The following is a 24,393-nucleotide window of genomic DNA, read 5'->3' on the forward strand; positions in this document are numbered from 1 at the left end:
TACTTTTGGTGTTTTTGATCTATAGAAGATTCTCAGTAAATGTTAGTCCTCTTCCCCTGGTGCTATGTTTTAGACCTGGCACCTGTGGAATTTGTGTGATTTCATAATTAATGGCTATCCCACCTAAGATGGCACCAGCAATATGCGTAATGTCACTGGACCCAGGTGAAAACTGACCAGCTGAGAATGCTTCACAGCCTTCACCAGAGAGGGGACAGAGCCATCCCCATAGGAGTCCCTGACCAGATAATATCAGCTATTTATAAAATGCCCACCCTGTGGCCTGCACTGTGCTAGGGAGAGTGAAGTAAGTATACATAGCTATTTAGAAGAAGACTTCTGCCCTGAAGACTTTCTAATCTGGATGGGAGAGGAACTCTGACACTTGATAGACTGGAAGTTCTGAAACTCAGAAACAGACATACAACCCCAGACACGGTGTACATTGCAGAGTACAGGAGGGACTATGACATTCTGGCACAGAAATTCTGTACCTCTTTTAAAGCAGCAAAAGACGGCAGTATTCCTAGGGCTGAAGCATCTCATGCTGAATTAAACAGATTGAGAAGGACTGATAAAAGCAAATAAGAGCTAGTATTTCTTTAAGGGGTTTTGTGTGTGTGTGTGTGTGTGTGTGTGTGTGTGTGTGTGCCAGACCTTGTACTAGTCACTGTACTTCGTTCATCTTTATTGTAACCTGACAAGGATAAGTAATATTAACCACAGTTTAGAAGTGCAGGGCTGTATGCACTGGGAGGCAACCCAGTGTCACACGGGAAGGGACAAGATTTAAACCTAGGTCTTTCTGACCTTAAAACTCGATGTTCCTTTGACTATGATGTGCTGCCTCTCACAGAATTAGGCAGCACATCCCTAAGAACTGCTGAGTAGGCAGCATTTCTCCTAAGAACTTTCAGATATTACTTTGGAGTAAGGACACCCAACCCTGGTAGAAATACAGCAAGTGGCTGATTATGGCATTACAGGCAGAGGGAGGGAGTTACGAAGGTTGAGTTGAAAGCGCCCCTGCCAGGCTGCTCCTCTCTGCAGAGTGCAAACGCTCTTTCCCCACCACAGCCAGCTCCGGGTCACTTTCTTGGCTCTGAGGGGCAGAGGCTGCCTGGCAGGTGCTATCACCTCTCCTGGGTCCTCAGAATGAAGTACTTTCCTCAGGGAAGGACTAATGCAGCCAGGTGAGACAGACGGTGAACGGAAAAGGGGAGGACTTTAGTGCCGGGTCCTTGTTCTAATTCTTCCCTTTCCTGGCTGGTCACTGAACCATCCAGGCCTGAAAACTGGGTTAGTTTTACCATCTCCTTCCCAGGATTTTGAGGCAGTAAGATAAAGTCCTAGAGTGAGAGAGCTCTGTAAAGTGCTGCATCCATGCCAGGTAACATTTGACCATTTGACACACAGCACTGCGATGGGTGATGGGTAGTTTTTTTTTTTTTTTTTCTTAAAGTGTAGCTTGTTAAATTCTTACTGAAAATAGACTCCAAACTACATTCTTGGCAGGGTACGAGAGAAAGGCCTGACTGTTATCTGCTGAAGCCATGAAACTGCTCTCAGGAAGCTGTTGGCTGCCAGGAGAGCCCCAGCTGAGGAGAGCGGCTGAGAGAATTACCTCCTCGGGCCCACAGAGGGAGGGAGGCCTGCAGGTCGAAGCCAGCCAATGCTCAGAGCAGCGTGGGCGGCCTGGAGGGTCCACACAGCACTTGGCTACCGAGCGGCAGCATCATTCCTAGCAGGCCATCTTCTCATTCCACTTGTCTGGCATTGGCAGGGCTGCACAGAAGCCCAAAGACTGAGCCAACTGGGGTGGCAGAGAGGAGCAGTAAGAACAGAATGAAAAAAAAGAAAGAAGAAAAAACCCCCTCTAGCTAAATGCTATCCTACCATGAAATAACAGAATTTTCCCCCAAACCCTCGGTTCCCCTTTCACCAATCCCAAGCAAAATAATGGATGAGTCTGATTCTGTAGCTACAGCAGACACACGGTCTGTCAGTCTGGAAATGGGGGCTGTTACCTCCAATTCAGCCCTGGGTACCTGCAGGGTGGGGAGGGAGACCGTGGACCCGGGTCACTGGGCTGGTCCTGTCCTTTACTCGGGGTGGCGTTTCTATCAGGGGTCTGGGTTGGCCCTGCCTTGGTTAGTCCTGGAGAACTGCAGCCTCCTCAGTCTTCCTGCAGATGTCAGGAGCATATTTTATAAAGATTGGATCCTCTTGCTTTGATCTCCTTGGGAGGGAGGATTGGTGGCCACAAGTCTGAGGATGCTTCTGCTTTGAGAACTTGAAATCTGAAGGGGTCAGAGGGGTTTTAGGATATTCCATAAGGATTTGGATGGGCTTTGGGCTTCCATTCCAGCAATTAACCAACCTAAGGAAACTGCTTAGGGTCTGGGTCTTTGCAGGAAAATCAGATTCCAGAATATGGAGGGTGAACAATCAGGACTCGGGGCACTACTCGCAATCAGCAATCATGAGCCTGTGGTAGCCAATGCCAGTCAACTATGACACTCTCTGAAACTGAGCCCAGTCTCCTTGGTATTAATCCCAGCACTTTGGGAGGCCAAGGTGGGTGGATCACAAGGTCAGGAGTTTGAGACCAGCCTGGCCAACATGGTAAAACCCCGTCTCTACCAAAAACAACAACAAAAAAACTGGGCATGGTGGCATGTGCCTGTAATCCCAGCTATTCAGGAGGCTGAGGCAGGAGAATCATTTGAACCCGGGAGGCGGAGGTTGCAGTGAGCTGAGATCGTGCCATTGCACTCCAGCCTGGGCAACAGGGCGAGACTCCATCTCAAAAAACAAACAAACAAACAAACAAACAAACAAACAGTCTTTTCAACAGAGTATTCTCTGGAAGTATTACCATTTGTTAGGAGCTGTCACTTGAAAATCATTTTTTTTTTTTTTTTTTGAGACGGAGTCTTGCTCTGTCACCAGGCTGGAGTGCAGTGGTGTGATCTCGGCTCACTGCAAGCTCTGCCTCCTGGGTTCACGCCATTCTCCTGCCTCAACCTCCTGAGTAGCTGGGACTACAGGCGCCCGCTACCTCGCCTGGCTAGTTTTTTGTATTTTTTTAGTAGAGACGGGGTTTCACCGTGTTCGCCAGGATGCTCTCGATCTCCTGACTTCGTGATCCGCCCATCTCGGCCTCCCAAAGTGCTGGGATTACAGGCTTGAGCCACCGCGCCCAGCCGAAATTCATTTATTCATTCAATCATGTGACAAATATTTACTGAACTTTTACTTGATGACAAATACTGCAGTAAGCATTGGAATAAAATTCTGGGTAAAATCAGAGAGTATTACCGCTCTTCAGAGCATAAAGTTCAGTGAGAGAGATCAAATATATCAACAAATGTAAAATTACAATTGTGACAAGTATGTGTTAAGGGAGAAACATATAGTACTCATAACCAAAAGGTTTCACCTGGCTGGGGAAATCAAGGATGAAAGGACGGCTGAGCTGAGATCTGAAGGATGAGTAGGAGTTAACCAGGTTAGGTGGAGGGGTGGGTGGAGGAGCTGTGGGTGGAGGAGCACTTCAGGCACAGGGCGAAGCCTGTACACAGCCTGTGGTGGGAGGGAGGCTGGATAGTGTGAGTTCTGAGCACAGATGAGGCTGGAGAGGCAAGTGGAGCCTGTGGTCTGGGCTTTCTGAGCCAAGTTAATGGGGTTTTGCTTTTATCCTGAGAGCAATGGGAGGTCACCAGGAAGGTTTATGTAGTGAAAATGTGTGTTTTGAAAGGACCACTCTGGATAGAGTGAGTATGCAGAACGAATTGGAGAAATTCATCAGGAATGTGGGTAGATCAAAGTACTAGGTGATGACATTACTTGCATTTCGTATTGTGGGTTGTGGTCAAAGGAAATCTGGAAGTCACTGCTCCAGAGACTTTTAAGGAAATTGTTCTAGGGTTCTAAGCCAATAGGAAGGAGCTCAGCACTGAATGGGGAGGGACTAACACCTATCAGACAATCACTGAATCGTTAACTGCAGTCCTGGGGCCTTGGCCATGGGTGGCCGAAGGTTTTCCAGTATGGTTTCACATTTCTGGGCTCAGAGACAAGTAAGCACCTCAAGCATCTAAGTCAATGCTGGAGAAATCACATCTCCCAAGTCCCATGCATGCTATCTGCAAAAAAGGGAAGAAGACAAATTTGCTTGTTTTTTTTGAGACAGAGTCTTGCTCTGTCACCAAAACTAGAGTGCAGTGGTGTGATCTTGGCTCACTGCAGCCTCTGCCTCCTGGGTTCAAGCGATTCTCCTGCCTTAGCCTCCCAAGTGGCTGGGATTACAGGCACGTGCCGCCATGCCTGGCTAAGTTTTTTTTTTTTTGTATTTTTAGTAGAGATGGGGTTTCACCATGTTAGCCAGGCTGGTCTCGAACTCCTGGCTTCAAGCTCTCTGCCTGCCTCGGCTGCCCAAAGTGTTGGAATTACAGGTGTGAGCCACTGTGCCCGGCCCAAATTAGCTTTTGAGGGCTCATGACTACTACATGGGGCCCATCCCTGTGAACATGTTCACTGCCCAAGCTGTCATGGGTTGGCAATGACTGCATCGGGTCCAAGGCTTCTTTTTGTCTCCATGAAGTTCTTTTCATAAGTCTTATTGGACCAATGACTATCTGCCCCATTTCAAGAGATATCTAGGAATGAAGGCTCCTGAATCCTGTCTTTTCTACATTTCCTGTGTTGGGCAAAGACTTTATTAAGACGCTCCCATACTGCATCCTTGTACCTATGGATGAAGCTCAGGATCAGGGGCTTGTGAGAATATCAGAGCTCAGACATTTGGGATAATGACTGTGTTCCAGGCACCCTGTATTTAGAAATCTGACAAAGAGTGATGATATGAGCTGTGGAGAGCTGGTTCCTTGGGTTGCCACAGAAACCAAATAGAGCTGAATTTAGCATTACATTACAGGGTACTCACAGAGATTGAGTCAAACATTTGTCTACTACTGCTTTTTTCTTTTCTTTTCAAATTGAACATTCCTGGCAAGTGGCAAAACACCTGTGAAGCTAAATGGGGGCAGCAGGTTGTGCTGTGCTAAAGGAGTGGGTGTTCTGGAAGCTTGATAAGTGGCAGGGACTTAGCTTTTCACCCAAAGCAGGATTGTTGCCCAAACATCGCCCTCCAGGTCTAGGCTCCTTCTGAGGAAGGAGTACCTTGAGAAGATAGCACAGAGAATTGGACAGTCTGGAGCTATGGGTTCCAATACAGTTGTCACTAGCCACATGTGGCCATTGAACACTTGCATTGTGACTAGTTCACACTGGGATGTGCTGTGAACATGAAACATGGGCCAGATGTCAAAGACTTTGTATGACAAGACAATGTAAAGTGTCCATTAATTTACAAATATTGATTGCATATTGAAATGATAACAGTTGGGATATATTGGGATACATTTAGTATTGAAATGAATTTAGTATTGGAATGAATTCCTCCTATTTCTTTTTATTATTCATAATATTATTACTAGAAAATTTAGCATTATATATGTGACTCACATTGTATTCCTATTGGACAGTCCTGGTTCAGACACTGTTGTTCTGACGCTGGATTGATTTTCCATGAACTGAAGAAGTTGTTTAACCTTGTGATACTTCAGATTCTTGATCTGCAAGATGGAGGTATTCATGCCATCTCTAGCTTCTTCATAGACTTGTGTTGGAGATTCGATGCTGATGTGGGCTCTGTAATGCACTTTCCTAATTTCCCCTTTAAGGATGAGGTACCCACTCCCCCAGCTGTCAAAGTATTGGCTGCTGAGGACTCAGCTGAGTCCCTCTTCAGGCAATTACCGTGGCTGAAGAGAGCCACCCCTCATGAGCTGGGCTCTTTCAGGTGAGTCTCTAAGATGCAGTCAGTATCAAGTACAAGCAGAGCCAGAGATCACTAGGAGCTACATGAGCAAGTGGTTCAGACCCCCACATCACCACTATTGTTTCCTCTCCCTCAGCAAGTACCCATGCCTATGGCTGCAGTGGAGGCTCTCTGATGAACAGCTTAGAGAGGAGAAAAAAGGTCAAGATGGGTCACAGATGGGTTGGCTTTGTATGTGGGTTCCAGTTTGAAAATGGACTGCTGTGAACTAAAGTTCCACTTGGGGGTGTCCCTGAAAGACAGAGATGAGAGGAAATTCTCTCAATAGGCAGAGCTTTGGGAGGTAGACCTAGTCATTCTTCTGTGTGGAAAGAGAAGTGGACTAAAGTACAAATATATATTGGCTCATGAGGAGCAGTGAATGACTTGGCTGGTTGGTCAGGGGTCTGGAAAGAAAAAGATCAAATGGCCGGTGTCAGGGGCTGGGGAAGAGCATGGGGATGGGCAATGGGAGTGAGCACAAAGCGCTGGAGTCTATGTATTGCATGTCAATGCCACCTGACAGCAGCTACCATGGAAGAGGCACCAGACAACCACGTAGACAGAATGACTCTGCCAGTTGACATCAGCCAGTCTCAGTCTTCAGCCATTCCAGTGTCTGAGCAATGGGTATGAGGGTAGAAGAGCCATGGTATGAAGGATTCAGGTGACAATGTGGTATACCCTGTAAATCAACCACCACCGTAGGGGGCTGTGCTGCAAAGGGTGGAGTTCATGGGTCCTGGAATTGAGGGGTGAATGTGGGAGTGGCCCTGCTTACCATCCCTCCCAGTGAGTCACGGTGGGTCCTGTGCTCTCCATCCTCCCAGCAGGAGACTCCATGGGTCTAGAGGTGCTGGTTCCCAGAAGGAGAAGGCTTCCATCGAGGTATGTGACCAGAGCCGATTATACTTTAAGCTGCTATTGCCATCTCTCTTCTAGCTCCTTGTACCAAGATATTCAGCAGGCAGGGAAAGGCGTCTCCACACTGGCAGGAGTCATTGGCCCTGATATCAGCAAGAAGTAGTGCTGCTGTTATTTAAAGATGGCAGGAGATAATCTGTTTGGCATTCAGGGGCTACATTGGGGTGTCTCTTCGTACTCCCCTGCCAAATTTGAGGTAAATGGACAAATGTAGCAGCCACGGCCAGAGAAAAATGTGGTGACCAGGGGCTCAGTGTCCTCAGTTATGAGGGCTCAAGCCACCCCACCAGGCATGTTGGCCAGCAGCAGTGTGGGCCAAGGGCGAGAGGACTCTGGAAAGGATAGTAGAGGAGGGGCAGAGTAAGACTTAGTGGCAGCCTTAAGATCAGAGCAGTATAGTGGTTGGTCCTACTAATCTCCCACTGAGAATTTCCCCAGGTGAAGACAGCAGCCAGAATAACAGTGAAGTTGCTCCCAGAAAGGGCACACTTAGGCTGTGAGGCAAGTGAGCTGGTGGTACAAAGGGTGTGCTGTCCACGATGCTGGGGTGTGCTGCCCAGATTTCCCATACAGAACAGAGCTACTTGTCCCCTGATTGCTGGGAGTATTGATGGATGGCCAATGGCTCCCTTCTGAGTCTGTCTATAAAGATTACCCCTACTGGTTGGTGTGGAATACAAAGGCCCGGTTCCTCTGTCTTGATTCAGAACAACCTTGTGGCACATCCCAGCTCCTGGATTTCCTGTAGGATTCATCTTCTCCTTCTGCCCAGTCTTACTCCTCTCACTCCTTTAAAGATGTTATTTCTGAGAGCACTCCCCAGTAAACGTAAACATGCAGTAAACATCCTGCATGCAAATCTCTGTCTCAGAATACGTTTCCTCCACCACCCAACCCAAGAATGATGTCCTAGTCACTGTATGGTGCAAAGCATGCTGAACTTGGCCTTGGAAGCTCTGGGTTCTGGTCAGGGCTCTGCCCTTTCATGAGTTGTCTGGCTGGCCCAGGTTCCCCATGTATGAGTTGGGGACAGCAAGGAAGGAGTTTGGACCAGGCGATCGAAGATCCCTTCCAGCTGTGACTTTTCATATGTGTGAAATGGACGGGGAAGGATGACTTACATGAAGAGCTGGAATGATCTTTGTGAACCCTTCAGATGTCCTCTACATGTACAGAAACTAAGCATCAGAAGGGTGATGTGATTTTTTTTTTCATGGCTGCTCTGCTAGAAAGCAGCAGAGCTGAGATTTGGACCCAGACTTCAGTCTGCCACGTTGTCTGAGTATATCCCCTTCACCATCTCTGGATCTCTAACGTCACTGATTGGGGCAAGGCACAAGAGTGGGTAGGACAGGAGAATTTGAAGGTTGTTTAGAAGGTTCTGATCAACTAGCTGCTCCCCCTGCATGTCTTTGGGTTCTGTTATCCAGCAGGCAAGGCAAAGAGTCACTACACCGGCAGGAGTCATTCACCCTGAAAATGAGGAGGAAATTCTACTATTTACTTACCTCAGATTGCTAGGATGTTATAGCCTTTGTCCTAGGGCAGTGCTTCTCAAACTTCAACATGCAAATGAATCACCTGGGATCTTGTGAAAATATAAATTCTGACTCGGGAGGTCTGGGGTGGGGCCAGAGAGCTTGCATTTCTAACATGCTTCTAGGTATGGATGTGGCTGGTCTGTTGACCACATTTTGAGTAGCCAGGGGCTAGAGTGCAGCTCTCAAACTTTGGGTGCATCAGAACCCCCTGGGAACCTCTTAAAACTGCTCATCATCATAGATTCAAATTCAGTAGTATAGGATGAGCATCTCTAATTTTAACAAACGCTCTAAGTCTCTAAGTAATTAAGGTAACTGCCAACACTGGACAACCATGGTTCTGTAGCAGTGACCTTCACAGTTGCAGTTCTGTAGCAGTGACCTTCACATTCGTGTTCCTGAATAAGCTGAACAGGTATCACACTACTGCTGCATGAGGAAGGAGACACAACTCCAGCCTGAATCACTGAGGACACAGGTGCTGAAATATACTGAGTGTTCAACATGGGCAAGGCACGGATGACCACAGAGAAAACCCCTGGGACTTGTCAAAATTACCCTAAGAGGGTTATAGTTTTATGAAAACAATCAAAATACAGAAATAAAATTTGTGATTACTTATAAAACGTATTTCCAAAGTAGTTGTAACCTTCATAACAAGGAGCTTTATCTCTATCTCAAGGTTGATGCGCAGTCGATGGGCTACTTGTGAGTTACACGTGAGGCCATTTCATGGTTTTTGCAACTCTGGCAAAACTGAGACTGAGATTGTAGACTCGGGATGCAGGAGCTGAGGGTCCTGCTTAAAAACACATTGCTTCATTCCCTGAGCTTCATTCTACGGCTTGTCCAAGATGTCAATCTAGTTGACATCAGCATTTTACCACATGGCTTTCTTAGCCCATTTAGGGTGTGAATGGGTTCTTCAGTGACATTGGGTGGAGAAAAATAGACCTACCTCCCCTAAGTGTCTCCAGGTGGCTCATGTGCTAGCCTGCTTCTCAGAAAGACCCCCTTTCTCACCTCCCTGCTCACTACCAGCTGCCTGGAGAATGGACGTCCTTAATGCTTGGTGAGGGAGAAGGTTCTGCTGCCTCAGCACAGGGTGGGTTGGGCATGAGAGTGAGTAATGGAATGTCCCTGAGAAATCCACCCTCCCTGCCAAATGTGCGTGCCAACTTACACCTACGGAGAGTCTGGTTGCGTTTGCTTGTTCATCAGAAGAAAATAAGATAAACCCTGAAGGGAGATGCTGTTGGCAGGACAGCCACCATGGCAGGTGTGGGGGCTGGGGAGGGCAGTGCTGCCCTCAGGCAACCGACCTAGGACCTGCTACAGAAAGCCTGTGCTACATGCTGGATATACAACCCCATGCGATTACTACGAGTTGCGATAGCACAGGAGTGCAAGAGGCCTTCAGCACACGCAGCCTGCAAGGAGAATGGAAGGCAAGGGAGTGGATTAGTGGAGCCGAAGTCAGCCAGGACAACAGCACTGTCTCCCTTCTCTGGTGAGAGAAGTGGCCCAGATGCCTGTGGACAAAGCTCCGTGGATGGGACCTGGAAGCAGAACAGAAGGCCTGGATTTTGCTTTATGGTCATGAAGTGAAATGATGAGCTCTCTGGACTCTTCTCTTTCTCTCCCCCACCGTCTTTTCAAGGCATCTTTCCTCCTGGTACTCTCTGACACATCCCCCAAATTATTACTCCTTGTACTTTAGCTGAGCCCCTGCTACTTTCCTTGAAGATTTTTGTCCTTTATGTTCTATTCTCTTGTCATCAGGTTTGTTTTATGAAATAAATTACCTAATTAATTAAATGGCCATTGACCTTGGACTTAATTTTTGCTATATACCACACTGGGGATTAAATGACCTCATTTAATGCTCAAATGAGGATTTTCCTATGAGCAAACACTTTGATTCTGACCATTTAACAGATGAGGAGGATGAGGCAGACTGGTTATGTGATGCTCTACGGCTGTGGAGCCTCCTTTGGTGGAAATCATGGCACTGAGTTTCCTGTCCTGAGGCTGTAAACTTGCAGCTCCACTCTCAAGGTTCTTTTTTGGGGCGTGGGATCAGAGCAAAGATAAGTCGGGTTCACAATTGAGTATTTTCTTTTGTTTTAGGAGATAATTATTCAGAAAAATCTCAGGAAACTTTGTCAATTGCAAAAACTGTTGTATTTGTTATCTCATCTGTTTGCTGGTAGTGATTAGAAATAAAACTTTTAAAATAGTAAGGGCTGATGCAATTTTTTTGAGGGGTGGTGAACAGGAAAGAAGATACTAAGTGAGAAGCCAGAGAGCTTGTGTCCTTTTCAGTCAGTCTTGGGGAAACAGGACCCCTAAGACAGCAGTAGATGATGACAGCTTTAAAAAGACCAGGAGAGTGGATTTGATTTCCGAGGCCCTTGAGAAGAAATAGGGCATGGGGAGCTAAGTCCCCAGATGCTTAACTAGCAGGAAGTCCTCCAAAAGACTGTGAAGATTAATCAGGTATTGGCCTCCTTTCAAGAGACTTGGGCTCTAATAGGGGAGCTCACATTTGAACATAAACAGTTATACTACAAAAGATAATGTGGAAGAGAGAGGGGACTGTAGCTGCAACCAGCATAGGTGAAATCAGCAAAGCAGCAGTGAAGAAAATTCTGTTGCAAAATTTCTACTGCGGGCAAAGAGAAAGAAATCTGAAATGCATAAATTCGATCCAGCCTGTACTTGGCGTGGGAGAAGTCTGTCTTGGGTCTAGAATGGGGTCTCTGTGTGACCTTGAGCACGTCTCTTTACATTCAGACGCTCAGCTGAACGACCAGCCTCTAAGACTTCCATCTGTTCTAAGCTGGAGGGGAGAAATGAAACTGTAAGAAAGGAGAAGGATGTGTGCTGCAGGGCTCGTCCAGGGTTTTCCTGGGAGAGTCACTGGTTCACAGTGTGACTTGGGGTGTCGGTACGAATTTCATAGGTGCCATTTTCTCCCCTGGCTGTGGACAGCAGATCTCTTTAGGCGCTGAGCTGCTTAGAAAGAACATCACTGCGGTTTCCAAAGAAACATGGTCTTGCAGTCCGGAGACAGCAGGTGGCGCTCTTTCTCCTGAAACAGATTGATGTCTGCAGCTTGGCTTGCAGGCTGTGCGGGGGATGCAAACTGAGTAAGATCTCTGCAGTCTGGAGGCATCCAAAGAGACCCGGGCAAAAATGGCTGGTCAGGACTGCCTGCCAAGTATAACTATTCCCTCACTTGAATGCGCCCTAGAGGTGCCAGCTGGGCTTGGGCTGCAGCACCGACCAAGGTAAACACACACAGCCTCTTTTTCACAATTTTACCGTTAAGTTGCTCCATTTGCAAAGGAAAATCTTCATTGTCACAAATGATGACTGTATCTGTCTGGGCTTCAGATTGTGGTAAGGAAGAGTCACTCCATCTCTGTGTGTGATAAGTATACTTATCACTCATTACATGGGAAGGTGAGAGATCCAGGGTTCTCCCTGCCATTTTAGGTGAGACAGCATCCCAGGGAAATGCAAACAACAACAACAACAACAACAACAACAACAACAACAAACGAAGCAGGATCTGGGAGAATGTCTTACCTGGAGGACCCAGCTTTTACCTGGGAGATGTTGCAACGTCTCAGTAAGGAAAACCAGACATTATCTCTCCTTTGAAGATATTAAAGAAAAGTAAAAACAAAACAAAAACAAACAAATGAACAAAAAACCAAAACAAAACAATTTCATAATGAAGTGAAAAGATCACTGGATTGGAATTCATGAGTCTAGTAAGGCCGCTCACTGGCTGTGAGACTTAGGCAGGTCACTTACCTCTGGTCCTCAGTCTCACTTTGATTTTCAGTAGTAATCAATAACTTACATAGCATGTATATATGTGTGTGTGAGAGAGAGAGAGAGAGAGAGAAAGAGACAGAGAGAGAGAGAGAGAGAGAGACGGAGAGAGAGAGAAAGTGAAGAGAGAGAGAGAGAAGAGAGGCAGGCTATCAAATAGAATAGCTCTTGGGGGGAAATTTGTATAAGGCAAGAGAGAAACATACATTATTGGGGACTGAGGAAATCCTTTCACTTTAATTTCCATTTCAATCATTGAAGCTCATAGTGACTATGCCCAGTGAAAAAGCCATGCCATTTTCCTCTTCTGGGAACTGAGATAGAACCCTCAGAAGTATCACAATCGATGTATATATATATATATATGTACCTATGATCTCCATTCAGTTGCTAGAACAGCTGTGTGCCTTCCATCAAAGACTCTCTTCTGGCTTCTGAGGTGGGGGGCAACTTCAACAGACCAGGTTCCAATGGGGAGAGAGAGGGAGCTCTTCTTTTGCTCCTGGGGCACTGGAAACATGTGGTAGAGGTGAGGAGGGAGGAATCATGGTGGGGGACAGGTAGCGGTGTTCCAGGGACATGGGAGGAAACTGCAGTATTGCACTCCTTCTTGATGGGCTTGGCCATTCATCAGCCATGAATTGAGAACCTCTTATGTACAGGCTAGGCACATAGCTGTCAACATGAATTGAGAACCTCCTATGTGCAGGCTAGGCACCGGGGATGCCTTTGGAACCCCACGCAGTCTTTGCTCTCAAGGAGTGCACTGTCTCATCAAGAGAAAATAGATAGAGTCTGTTTTCCCTTCAGCCCAAACAAGCAAATTTAGGCCCTAAGGGGCTCACATAAGTGCCCTGCTCAGAGGACTCTCCTTCCCAATCTTCCTACTCCCTTGCTCAAGGTTTGGCTAGACACAGTCAGTAATAAAAATGATGCTTTTCAGACCAGTGGACGCAGCTTTCCATGTGCTTTGGCCAGTATGCAGATGGCTGCCAGGCTGCAGTATTGAGGATTCTGTTTGGCAGGAATGTGCTCTGATTCCTTAACTGTAGGCTTTGGGGACCAGAAGTGGCCAGGGCCTTAAAGGCAGCTGAAGTGAAGCAGCTCTTCTGCACACTCAGCAGCATCAGGCTTCAAGCTGCAGTGAGGCAGGGACCCAAGATAACTGCAGCGCCCCAGGTGGGATGCTGCAGTATCCTTGGGAATACCCGTGGCTGCTGCAGGACACACTGAGCACAGTGGGCCGCGGTTGGGTCTGAGCTGCCAGACGCAGGGTGAGCTGCTGACTCACTGCTGCAGCCATGAGACCTGTAGCCACTGGAACAGCACGGGGAATTCTTTCTTACCTTAAAGGAGTATGTGACGGAGAGGAGGGCAATGGGATAATGAGTCAAAATGTGAGCCTAAATAGCAGCTGTAACTATTTTCATAGAATTCTTGGGCAGAAATGTTTTTAAGCAGCCTTGGAAGGATGCCATATTGGGGAAGTTATTCAATCAGTCAGTCAGCATGTATTAAACACCCATTGTGTGCCTAGCATTTATTGTGTGCTTAGATTATAAGGGGAAAATGAGGAGTGCAAGATGTTCTTTGCCCCACTTGGGGATTATAAGACTGGCACTTAGAGAACCTTATTCTGTGCCAGACACAGTATTTGATGTGCACTGTTTATGTAATCTCACAGTAACACTGTAAAATATTACAGGTATTTTAATTTATTCTACTGTCAGTTGGGAAGTTAGGATTTGAACCATGTCAGTTCAAAGTCAGAGCTCTTCACCACCGTGCAAGTCTGTTGTTCGAGAAGTGCACACAACTGGAGAACAATGCAGGATGATTCATGGTTAAGTGCTAAATCATATTTATAATACAAGCATTTATGATGAGTCCAGAATAAATTCCTATCAATCTGCAACCCTGAGTCAGCTGCAGTGTGTAGATTTGCTTATGTTTAAGCAAATATTGAGCCTGCAGAGGGAGTTTTTGAGAAGGTGGAGGGTCAGAATGAGCACTCGTAAGGTTGGTGAGGGGCAGCTGTGGGTACCATCAAAGGGACAACATCAGATGACCTGCTGTGAGTCTCAGGCCACTGTGTGCCTAGAATGGCCCTAATTGTTAGGGAAAACACAGAATGATAATTACACATATTTTTGCTCTTTGAGAATTTAGTCTGGTTGGATTTACCTGATCAATAAATCAACTTAGGAACTATTAGCAAAATAAGAGGAGAATGAGGTTCATAACGGGTTGAAGAGGGTCTATGACCATCCCATTCAGTCTTTAGTGGGTCAACATTTGTGTTAGCAAGGAGTCCATGGGCCTTTTACCAGATGATCTTGACAAAGACTCGAAAGCTCTTAAATGTTCCTGTAGAGATACTGGCTATACGTCCATGGCAGAGCTGACCGGAACTACCTAAGCCCTCTGGTTTCAAGGATAAGAGATAATCCTGGGCAGCTGTCAGAGAAAAATCTCTCATGAAACTGATGAAACGCCTTTGTCTTTTGGCTGGTAGAGCTGATTTTTCCAGGGACACAAATGTGCCAGCTCTCTGATCCAAAGCCCAATGTCTCATACACTTCTCGGGCACTCATTTGGGCTCATGGATTCAGGTTACAGTATCTCCTTTTCTCTCTTTCTCTAGTATTTAGCTAAGGTGGTAACTGATGCAATTGACCTGATCCTACTTCTGCTTTGCCCATAGTTATTAATTTTTTTGGATCCCTATCAGGGACTCTATAAACTTTAGCTGGCTGGCTGAGTTCTGATGGGGGTTTTAGAAGCTAAAAATTGTGAGGAAGATGAAGAAACGAATAAGATCGGGTAAAGATATCTTCCTGGACAAAATCCTTTGGCAGAATGCCAGAAAAGTAACAGATGAGTTCAGAAGACTTCACAGGCAGAATCTGAGACCCAGACAAGATCAGGGTCCCAGTAACCATGGAGAAAGCAGTTTCCACGACAGTCAAGCAGAAGGAAACTTGTCACCGCATACCTGAAAGAAGTTGCTCTGGCACTGTTTTATGGGAATGGAATAATTAAGAAGGTGGGCGTGGTTGGTTATGAGCAAGGAAGAATAGATCAAGCAAAAAATTTTGAGTTGAGGCAGGGATAACTAGAGAAGACTGATAACCATGTTGACTAGTCCCAAGCTAAAGAGAAGACTGAGGCTTAAATTATAATGATCAAGTTATGTTTCTTCTTTTGAAAGATCTCTATTCAGAGAAAATAAAGTTGTTTTTTAACTGGGAGTACCTGGCTCTACCTGTTCTGTACTGCAAGAGACCCTGCGAAGTAGATTATCACAGAAGAATCAAGGGGAGAAGCCAGGGCCCAATAACCTGTTATTTCAAAGCAAAACCACTGCCTTTGCGTGGTGGTGAGGTAGGATTCTTTCCGTGTGGTTAGACTCACTGAGCAGCTTTCTCTTTGGGGCTCTCCTAGGCCTATTTCCTGGTGCAACCAGTGACCGAGTGAGACCCATATTCCGTGATAGCTAAGAATTGGCTCTGGGCTTGGGCTGGAAATAGAGATACTTAGAAAACTGTTAATTTCTCAGCTGGGGGCAGTGGCACATGCCTGTAATACCAGCATTTTGGCAGGCCGAGGCAGGCGGATCACTTGAGGTCAGGAGCTCGAGATCAGCCTGGCCAACATGGTGAAACCCTATCTGTACTAAAAATACAGAAACTAGCCAGGTGTGGTAGTGCATGCCTGTAATCCAGCTACATGGGAGGCTGAGGCAGGAGAACTGCTTGAACCCAGGAGGCAGAGGTTGCAGTGAGCTGAGATCGCACCACTACACTCCAGCCTGGGCAACAGAGTGAGAGTCTGTCTCAAAAAAAAAAAAAAAAAAAAAAAAAAAAAAGAAAATTGTCAATGCGGGGTTGTGTCTCACTCATCTCTTTATCCTTGGCACCTAAAAAAAATTCCCAACACATCATAGTAAGCCAGTTATATATATTGATTGAGCCATTTTAAATGATTTGTGCTTTGGGATTGGCTATGTGGAAGATAAAAGATCTAAAAGACAGTGTCCTGTTTCTGTTGCCTCAGAAGTATTTCTCAGATAATAAAATATTGGCAGATTTCTGATGACTCTCAAGAAAGCCTAGAAATAGAGCTAAAAAACATGGAGGATAATAAGTTATTCCAGGAATAGAAGAAAAGAAAGTCCCTTCAAGAGAATTTATTGAGGTTTTGGTTTCTCTAAGGATAGTGTGGTATAAGGAGGCAAACTGTTGGAGCAATGTTTGCAGGAAATGTTTTCTCAACATATGAGGTGTTTGTCAGGTGGACGAGGACAGTGTGTGCAGGACGGATGTGATACAACAAAGCCCAGCCAGGGAACTTCCTGGGGTGACTGTTGATGGGGTGGGTGGGAGTTGGTGTAGCTGGAGCACAGGTGAAGGGAGGAGATGAGACAAAAAGGGCTACAGCTGTAGGATTCCATTTTCCTTCTAGAAAGATGACCCTGGCAGGGTGGCTCACACCTGTAATCCCAGCACTTTGAGAGGCCGAGGCAGGCAGATCACGAGGTCAAGAGAACTAGACCATCCTGGCCAACATGGTGAAACCTCGTCTCTACTAAAAATACAAAAATTAACTAGGCATGGTGGCACACGCCTATAGTCCCAGCTGCTCAGGAGGCTGAGGCAGGAGAATCACTTGAACCTGGGAGGTGGAGGTTCCAGTGAGCCTAGATCGGGCCATTGCACTCCAGCCTGGGCAACAGAGTGAGACTCCGTCTCAAAAAAAAAAAAAAAAAAAAATACCAGAAGGAGGCCAGGCGTGGTGGCTCGCATGGCTCACATCTGTAGGTTGCAGTGAGCCAAGATCGCGCCATTGCACTCTAGCCTGGGCGACAGAGAGAGACACCGTCTCAAAAAAAACAAGCAAACAAAATAAAAAAAAAAAATGAAGAAGAAAGAAAGACAACCCTGGAACCCTGGGCGTAGTGTAGAAGGAGAGGAGGAAGGAATGATGGGGAGGCAGCAGGTCCAGGTAGGATTCAACTGCAATAACCTGAGTGAGAACTGAGAAGAACCTGAGCTGGCACAGTGCCCGCCGGCGGGAGAGGAGTCAAACTGGGAAATGAGAGGAGTTGCACCTGACTGAGCTTATCGATTGTCTGAGGTTGGCGGTGAGGGAGCAGAAAGAGTCTGGGAAGGTGAACGTTCAGGGTTTGAGGCCCTGCTGCAAGGGACAACATTCTTTGAAATGTTTTTATCTTAAACATTCATGCAAATTTCTATTATTTTACTTAAAAATATACCAATGTTTGCATCTCCATGAAAATAATACGTAAAACAAGTTTACAGACTGAACTTTCCAAAGCTGCAGAGAAAATGGACATGTAAGAAAACTGTACCATGGTCATGTGTGGTTTCTGATGCTCCCAGCAAATACCCCTTTTGAAAAGTGTGGGAGTCTTCCATGATCCGGCAACACCTCCCCTTGTAACCTTCATTTTGGCCAAACTGATCTATTTACTGTTCCCTCAGCCTTCTCATGAATATCCTACTTCTCTGGTTTTGGATGTTTCAGATTTTCTGGTGCTTTTCTGGGCCATCTTCCAGGTCCAACTGAGACACTGCATCCTCCCTCCAGCCTTCCAGAACTATGACCCCCTTCTAGCTCCTTTCTCTGGAATTCTGCAGACTTGTTCTGCCCTGCTTTTATAATTTAACTGTAGATAAAACCATATATAAAAAGAGCTAAAAGAAAGTATTATGGCTATTATTATTATAGGGCTTCAAGGTTGTATGTTTAGTTTTTTTTTTCAAGCACATTTTAAGTCCTAGATTTTAAGTCAGGGACTATGTCACTGATGTCTTTGTTGCAGCACTCAGCTCAACATATACTTTTTGGATAGATGCAGTCATTCTGTATATAGAAAACAAACTTATATTCAAGTAGAGGGAACAGATGGTAACTTTTTTCCCCAGAATATATCTGTGACTTTAAATTGAATGTTTATTCCCATTAAATGAACTATTTTATTTCCTCTGTAAAGTAAATTTAAGTAGCAGAAAGCCAGGATATCTCCTCTTTTTATGTTTTCTCCTTTGATGTGACCAGTAAAAGGTAGGGCTTGGGTCACCTTAGGTGGCTGTGATTCTGACATTGTGCAAGTGCAAGCATTTTTTCTGTCAAGTCTGCCTGAGCCCAGTTCTTAGCTTTTTAGGCAGACATTTTCCTGCTTGCAAAATCAAAAGGTAGAAAAGCTGAGAGAAGTATGATGGGAAATTGCTTTCTAAAGACACCCATGCAGAAGCGTGTGGCTTTCTCTGAAGGCCTCCTCTCCTTACACTAGGTTGAGTATTTCCACCATGTCACACTTTATTGTTAGTGTTGATGGCCTGGGCTCCCCGATAGTGGAAGCTCCCTGGGGGGATGTCTGTGTCTTATAAGGCAAAATCTCATCAAAGAGTGTATCGGAGTTATTTCTTGAGAGAACATATGAAGAGAAAACTGGAAAATGTACCAGAAGGAGGTAGAAGGAGACAAGGATCATGTGATACTTTTTCAGTCCACTAAAGATCTGAATCTGGTAATTATGGGTTGAGAAAATGGAGAGAAAAAATTCAGAGAATTTCTGGTGAGGCTGTTGATACAAATAGAAAGGCTGAATGAGAGAAGTCAAATTAATAAAAGCAGAAAAGTATGGAATAAATGGATGAGACTATGCTTTGGAGGAATCAAAACACAGTATATCAGTTAAGTGACTTTAGATTCAGAGACAAAAATGGAGTCTTTTGAGTTCATTTCATTTCCTTTCATATCATCCTGGAACCACATTCCAACTGGCAAGGCACTAGTTATCTATTGGATCTCTAAATCCTTTAGAGGTGAATTTAACCTCCAAAGTGTGCTTTGAATTGGTGGTTTCTTCACCATCATTATTATTGACTTCCTATGGCTGCCATAACAATTTATCATACACTTAGTGGCTGAAAGCAATACAAATGTATTATCTTATAGTTGTGTAGGCTAGAAGTCTGATATGGATTTCATTGGGCTAAAATGAAGGACTTGGTAGGGCTGCATTTCTTTCTGGAGGCTCTAGGAGAGAATCTGCTTCTTTGCCTTTTCCAGTTTCCAAAGGCCATTTGTAGTCCTTGGCTTGTGGCCCCTTCCCCCATCTCCACACCCAGCAATGTTACAGCTCTCTGCCCGGCTTTCATGATCACATTTCTTTCTCTGATCCTTTTTTTCTGCCTCCCTTTTCCACTCTTAAGGACCCTTTTGATTATTTTGGGCCACCCAGATAGTCCAGAACAGTCTCTGTATTTTAAGGTGAGTTAAAAGTTTCTATCTGCAACCTTAATCCCCTTTTGCCATGTAACCTAATGTAGTGACAGGTACTGGGAATTAAGGAGTGGATATCTTTGGTAGGTGAGGATTTATTCTGCTTACCACAATCCCTGGTCACCATTATCCTGACCTGGATTGCTGCAAAAGCCTGAGCTCTGCGGGCATCATACAGCCAGCAAAGAACAGAGCCAGAATGTGAATGCAGGAGTCAGACTGCCTGTTAGGCAGTTAGGAAGGCGAGCCTCTCTCAGCCTCAGTCTCCTATAAAAGGAGGACACTAATAGCACCTACCTCATGGGTTGTTATCGTTGTGAGGATTAAATATATACCTGTCACACAGGGAGCACTGTGTTAGCAATTGTTATTATTGTTACTTTATTAGTTAGTCTCCTGGTCTCTACTCTCAACACTCTCCACTCTGTCCATACTGAAGCTAGAATGATCTTTCTTAAACACAAGTTGATCATGTTCTTCCTTTTCATGCTATGAAAATCATTTATGCTATGGTCTTTGCTCCCCAACCTCTCTACATTGAGTCCAATTAGGCTGTTTGAAATCAATTGAATGGGGCAGATATTCACATTTCTGTGCCTTTGTACACGGCACTCTGTTTGCCTGGACTTCTTTCCTCCCCTTGACTCTCTGTCTTACTTCATGCGTACTTCAGAGCCAATTCTCTGAAATCCTGGGCAGAGCGGATGACCAACTGAACTCTTTTGCACCAGCTATGTATCTGTGCTCCACACCACTCACACCTGAGTGAGCCACACTGGCCACGTAGCTATTGCCTGGAGCCTGGCACGTACTAGACACTCAAGAAAAGAGTGTTGAGAGCACCGTGCTGGGAATTTATTCTTTGCAATTTATTGGAGTGTTTTCCTCATGCATTTTTTTCAGGTGTCTTTTCCCCGTGCTGCCAGAAGCATCCATTTGCCTCAAGGAGGATTAGGGTTTCTATAACAGGAACACAAAAGGAAAACTATCTAGCTTTTGATGCCCAGAGTAGGAATTATTTTAAAACATCTTTTAGTTTGATTTTTAAAATTAAATAGTTTTGTGAAACCAGGACTTGCCAATTAGAAAGGGCTTTTCAAAACTTCTTTGGCTTTTTTAGTGTATTAGAAGCCAGCTTAGTTGAACTAGGTCTTAGAGATTATTCCGCAGCATAGAGGGGACACCGTTTTCTGCAATTAACCTGGGCATGAAGTTTTGTTGCCCTGAGAAGAAGAAACACAAGTAGCAGAAGTGCATTCCAGAGAGGAAAATAAATGAAAATCTCCCCCTTGGGTCCTGATGAATTTTGGGAAGGAGAGAAGACATCAGGTGGTGAGAATCTTGCATCGTGCTTCTACCTGGTAGATGTGGGAAAGCCAGAAGCAGAGGACATTTACATTTTCCTAATTTCCTTTCGGGACTCTGGGAGGAAACTGCCTTGGAAGATATTCCTTGTGTCATATGGAACAGTCATGTTGGAACAAAGCAAATGGTGAGCTATGGTTAAGCAGAGGGGGAACTTGAGCTCAGCTTCTAGAGGCCTTCCTCTCCTCTCAGGTTGAATGAGAAGAATCCAGAAAGTTCTTCCTGCCCTACTGAGTGATGCGCCCTACTGAGTGATCATTGATGAAAAATCATCCATGAGTTCCTGAAGCTGAATAACAGGAAACTGTACTTGTTTTTCAAACCACTTGGCTACTGTAAGAAGCTGCTGGTCACAAAATGCATGTCCAGTCAACTGCAGTCCTACTGGCAACCCTTGGTTTGGGCGTGCAGCAGGGATACTCACTGCTGGCAATCCTGCCATATTTACAGCTTGTGTAAAAATATCATTCTAGGAACTTCGTGTTCTGTTGTCTCCTTTGATGAACTCCAAGTATGGTACTGCCTCACTTAAGATGGTGGGAGTTAGCAAAACGTCTACTCCAGAGTTAAAAGCATTTGCAAAGTCATTAGCAATGAGGCGTTGCACTTTCTGTGCTTTGATGAAATAATTTTCCCAGTTTTCTTTTAATAAGAAAAAGTTTCCTGAGAGAATTCTTCCTCTCACCACATCATTGAACACTTCTTGTCTGGTTGAAGCATACATGGCTTCAACCATGAGTGGACACATTGAGTGGACACATCAATGTCACATCTGTGACCATATTGTAGCCCATCAAGTCTTGCCATATTTAATGCCACTTCTGACGTACACAGTACATGATAGCAGACAATTGAATAACTGGTGTGAGGAATGGATACTTCAATTACTTTAGCCCCTTCGACTCAAAGAGATCAATAACTTTGGACCAAAAAGACTGTACTTCACTTGATAATTCTGGCACAAGATATTCCTTTGGAATTCCTATACATAGTTTGCTCACATCTGCCAAACCAAATGAATGGATTAATAGGGTCCTGTACTGTGGTACAATCATTGGTGTCATGTCCAGCTAGTACACTCAACACAACTGCTGCATCATCCACACATCTGGTTAAGATGCCTGGCATATCCATCAAATTCACCAGGGGAATGAGACCATGATAGGAAACTAAACCATAGCTTGGTTTGAAACCAACAAGCCTGCAGTGGGCAGCAGGATTTCTGGTTGATCCTCCTGTAGCTGATCCTAAAGCCACATAGCATGTGAACGCCGACATAGCAACTGCAGTCCCACCTAAGCTTCCTCCAGTCATCAGCCAGTCTAAATCTTCATTCTTGCTGTGGGGATTCTGCTTCCTCTTTTCTCTATATTGTTTTGAATAACTCAGGGGTTTTTAACTGGTCCAAACACACCATCTGTGCTTCTAGATCCCATAGCAAACTCATCTAAATTTGTTTTCCCCATTAGTAGAGCTCCCTGATCCAACAACTTCTGTACTACTGTAGCATTAGAAGGTGGTATATAACCTTTCAGCATGTTTGATGCACATGCTGTCTCAATGCCAGATATGCTAAAGTTGTCTTTTACTGCAGTAGGAATTCCATCTAAATCCCCAAGTGACTGTTCATTCTTAGATCTCCTTTCTGACTCTTCAGCTTGTTTAAAGTCCTCCTCTTCTGATACAGTAATGTAGGCATTTAGAAACTTGGTCTTCTTGATAAGAGAGAGACGTTTTTGACAGAGCTCTGTTGGTGTAATCTGGCCTTGTGTCAGTGCTGCAGAAACTTCTCAGAGGGTCTGGCCCAGCATGGTCCTCGTGCCCAGCCTGCCACCACAGGGGCAGGCAAGGAGGAGAAAGAGGTCATCAGTTGCTAGTGATATTACATGGGCACAGCCATCTTTAATCATCACTGCGGGATTCTAAAAATTTTAAAAGCCACCTAAAGAGTGTTCCCAGTTTGTGGCAGGGTTATAATTCAAAATGTCACTTGCAAGTTGGTTATTTGGAATTCACAAGGGATATCTCTATATAGAAATAGTGTACTTACTAGTGACCAGGTTCCTAGCCCAAATATAACTCAAAATGCAGCTGAAATAGAGCATATTTGAAATAAATAGTTGAAGATCTTAATGGTACAATGCCAATGTTTTAAAAAATATATAACAAAAAATAAATTAAACTAAACCATGTTTATTTTGAATATTTAGTCTTTGAGGGAAACACACATTTAATTAAAAAGGGGTAAGAGGTATATGAAGATCCTAAAGAGGGTGTCTCAGCGACTTTCAGGGTTTCACTGGCTCTTTGTAAATCTGATTTTCACTTGAATGTCTACAGATTTCCCTTTTCTTGTTATTGCTGTTTCTAAGGCATCAATCTTATGTATATTGACTATGAAAATGGATTTCACATTTTTGGGTGGGAGGTGAGACTGGAGAGAATTCCTGTTATGTTCCAGGCCTGGAATCACTTGAGATACATCGAGGGACAAAACAAAGTTTCTGTTTCTGAGGAATTTTCTTTCTTCTGGAGATATTCAGACAACAAACTAATGAAAGACAGATATACCATTGAATATCAAGTAGTGATAAGTGTTTTGAAGAAAAAAATTGGGGTAAGAGGTGAGATTTTAGATACACTAACCAAGGCAAATCTCTTGGAAGGCACTGCTGACAGAGTTCCTCGAAGAAGTAGGGAGTAATCAATGTGGCTTTGCAGGAGGAAGGATATTCTAGGCAGAGAGAAGTGAAGCTTAAAACCCCATGCTTGGGCAGGTTCCAGGAACAGCAGAAGACCGGTGTGAGTTGGGTGGTGTGGCAAGAAGACAGCATAAAATGTGGGGTCAGGGAGGTCGGACGGCCATGAAAGTACTCTGTGTCTTACTCTAAGCGTGATTTTTTTTTCTATGTGTGAAGTTGTAAGTTTTTCTATAAGAATTGTGAAAGACTTGTGTACAAGAGTAAGAGGTAATGGTAAAAGATGGATGAAAGAGGGAGAAAGCATATTTTTTTTATCATACTTCTGAGTAAATAGATAATTTGAGATGTATTTACTCAGGGATAAATAGAAGGGGTAGAGCAGGGAACTAGTGAAGGCGGCAGGGGTCAGATAATTTCCAGGGGTCAGATAATTTCCAGAGCTAACCACTAGATGGTGCATTTAGCCCAGGACAGCTTGGTTACTGTCCAGAGCAAGCCTGGGATGGGGAGGAACAGAGCAAAACCGCAAATTTACTTAGACGAAAGTCTACGCTTCAGTGTAAAAACCTGTCACTTGCTGAAATCATGGGAAATAATTATCTTAAGATAGAAGATAGTGAAAATTATGAGTAATTTATACAACCTTTATTGTTTAGATAACATTAATGTTCCTCCCTGCTTCCACATCTTTTTATAAGAATGAAGAGGAAGCTAAGGCTTCCAGGTGCTCTAGATAATACCACCCCACCCCAGAACAACCACATGATTTACAGGAGGAGTGGAAGGGGGACTGAAACTCTGTGTGCTCCTGCCAAAACTC

General features: G+C 44.8%; 1 protein-coding gene and 1 pseudogene across 5 annotated transcripts in view; one reads left to right on the forward strand and one right to left on the reverse strand.

The window, feature by feature from the left end:
- Positions 1–24,393, forward strand: part of XCL1 (X-C motif chemokine ligand 1) — a 216,947-nt gene that overhangs the window by 58,480 nt on the left and 134,074 nt on the right. The window lies entirely within an intron of this gene.
- LOC123573567 (glutamyl-tRNA(Gln) amidotransferase subunit A, mitochondrial pseudogene) lies at positions 21,116–22,682 on the reverse strand (annotated as a pseudogene).

The sequence above is a fragment of the Macaca fascicularis genome, chromosome 1, assembly GCF_037993035.2.
Source record: "Macaca fascicularis isolate 582-1 chromosome 1, T2T-MFA8v1.1".
NCBI lineage: Eukaryota > Metazoa > Chordata > Mammalia > Primates > Cercopithecidae > Macaca > Macaca fascicularis.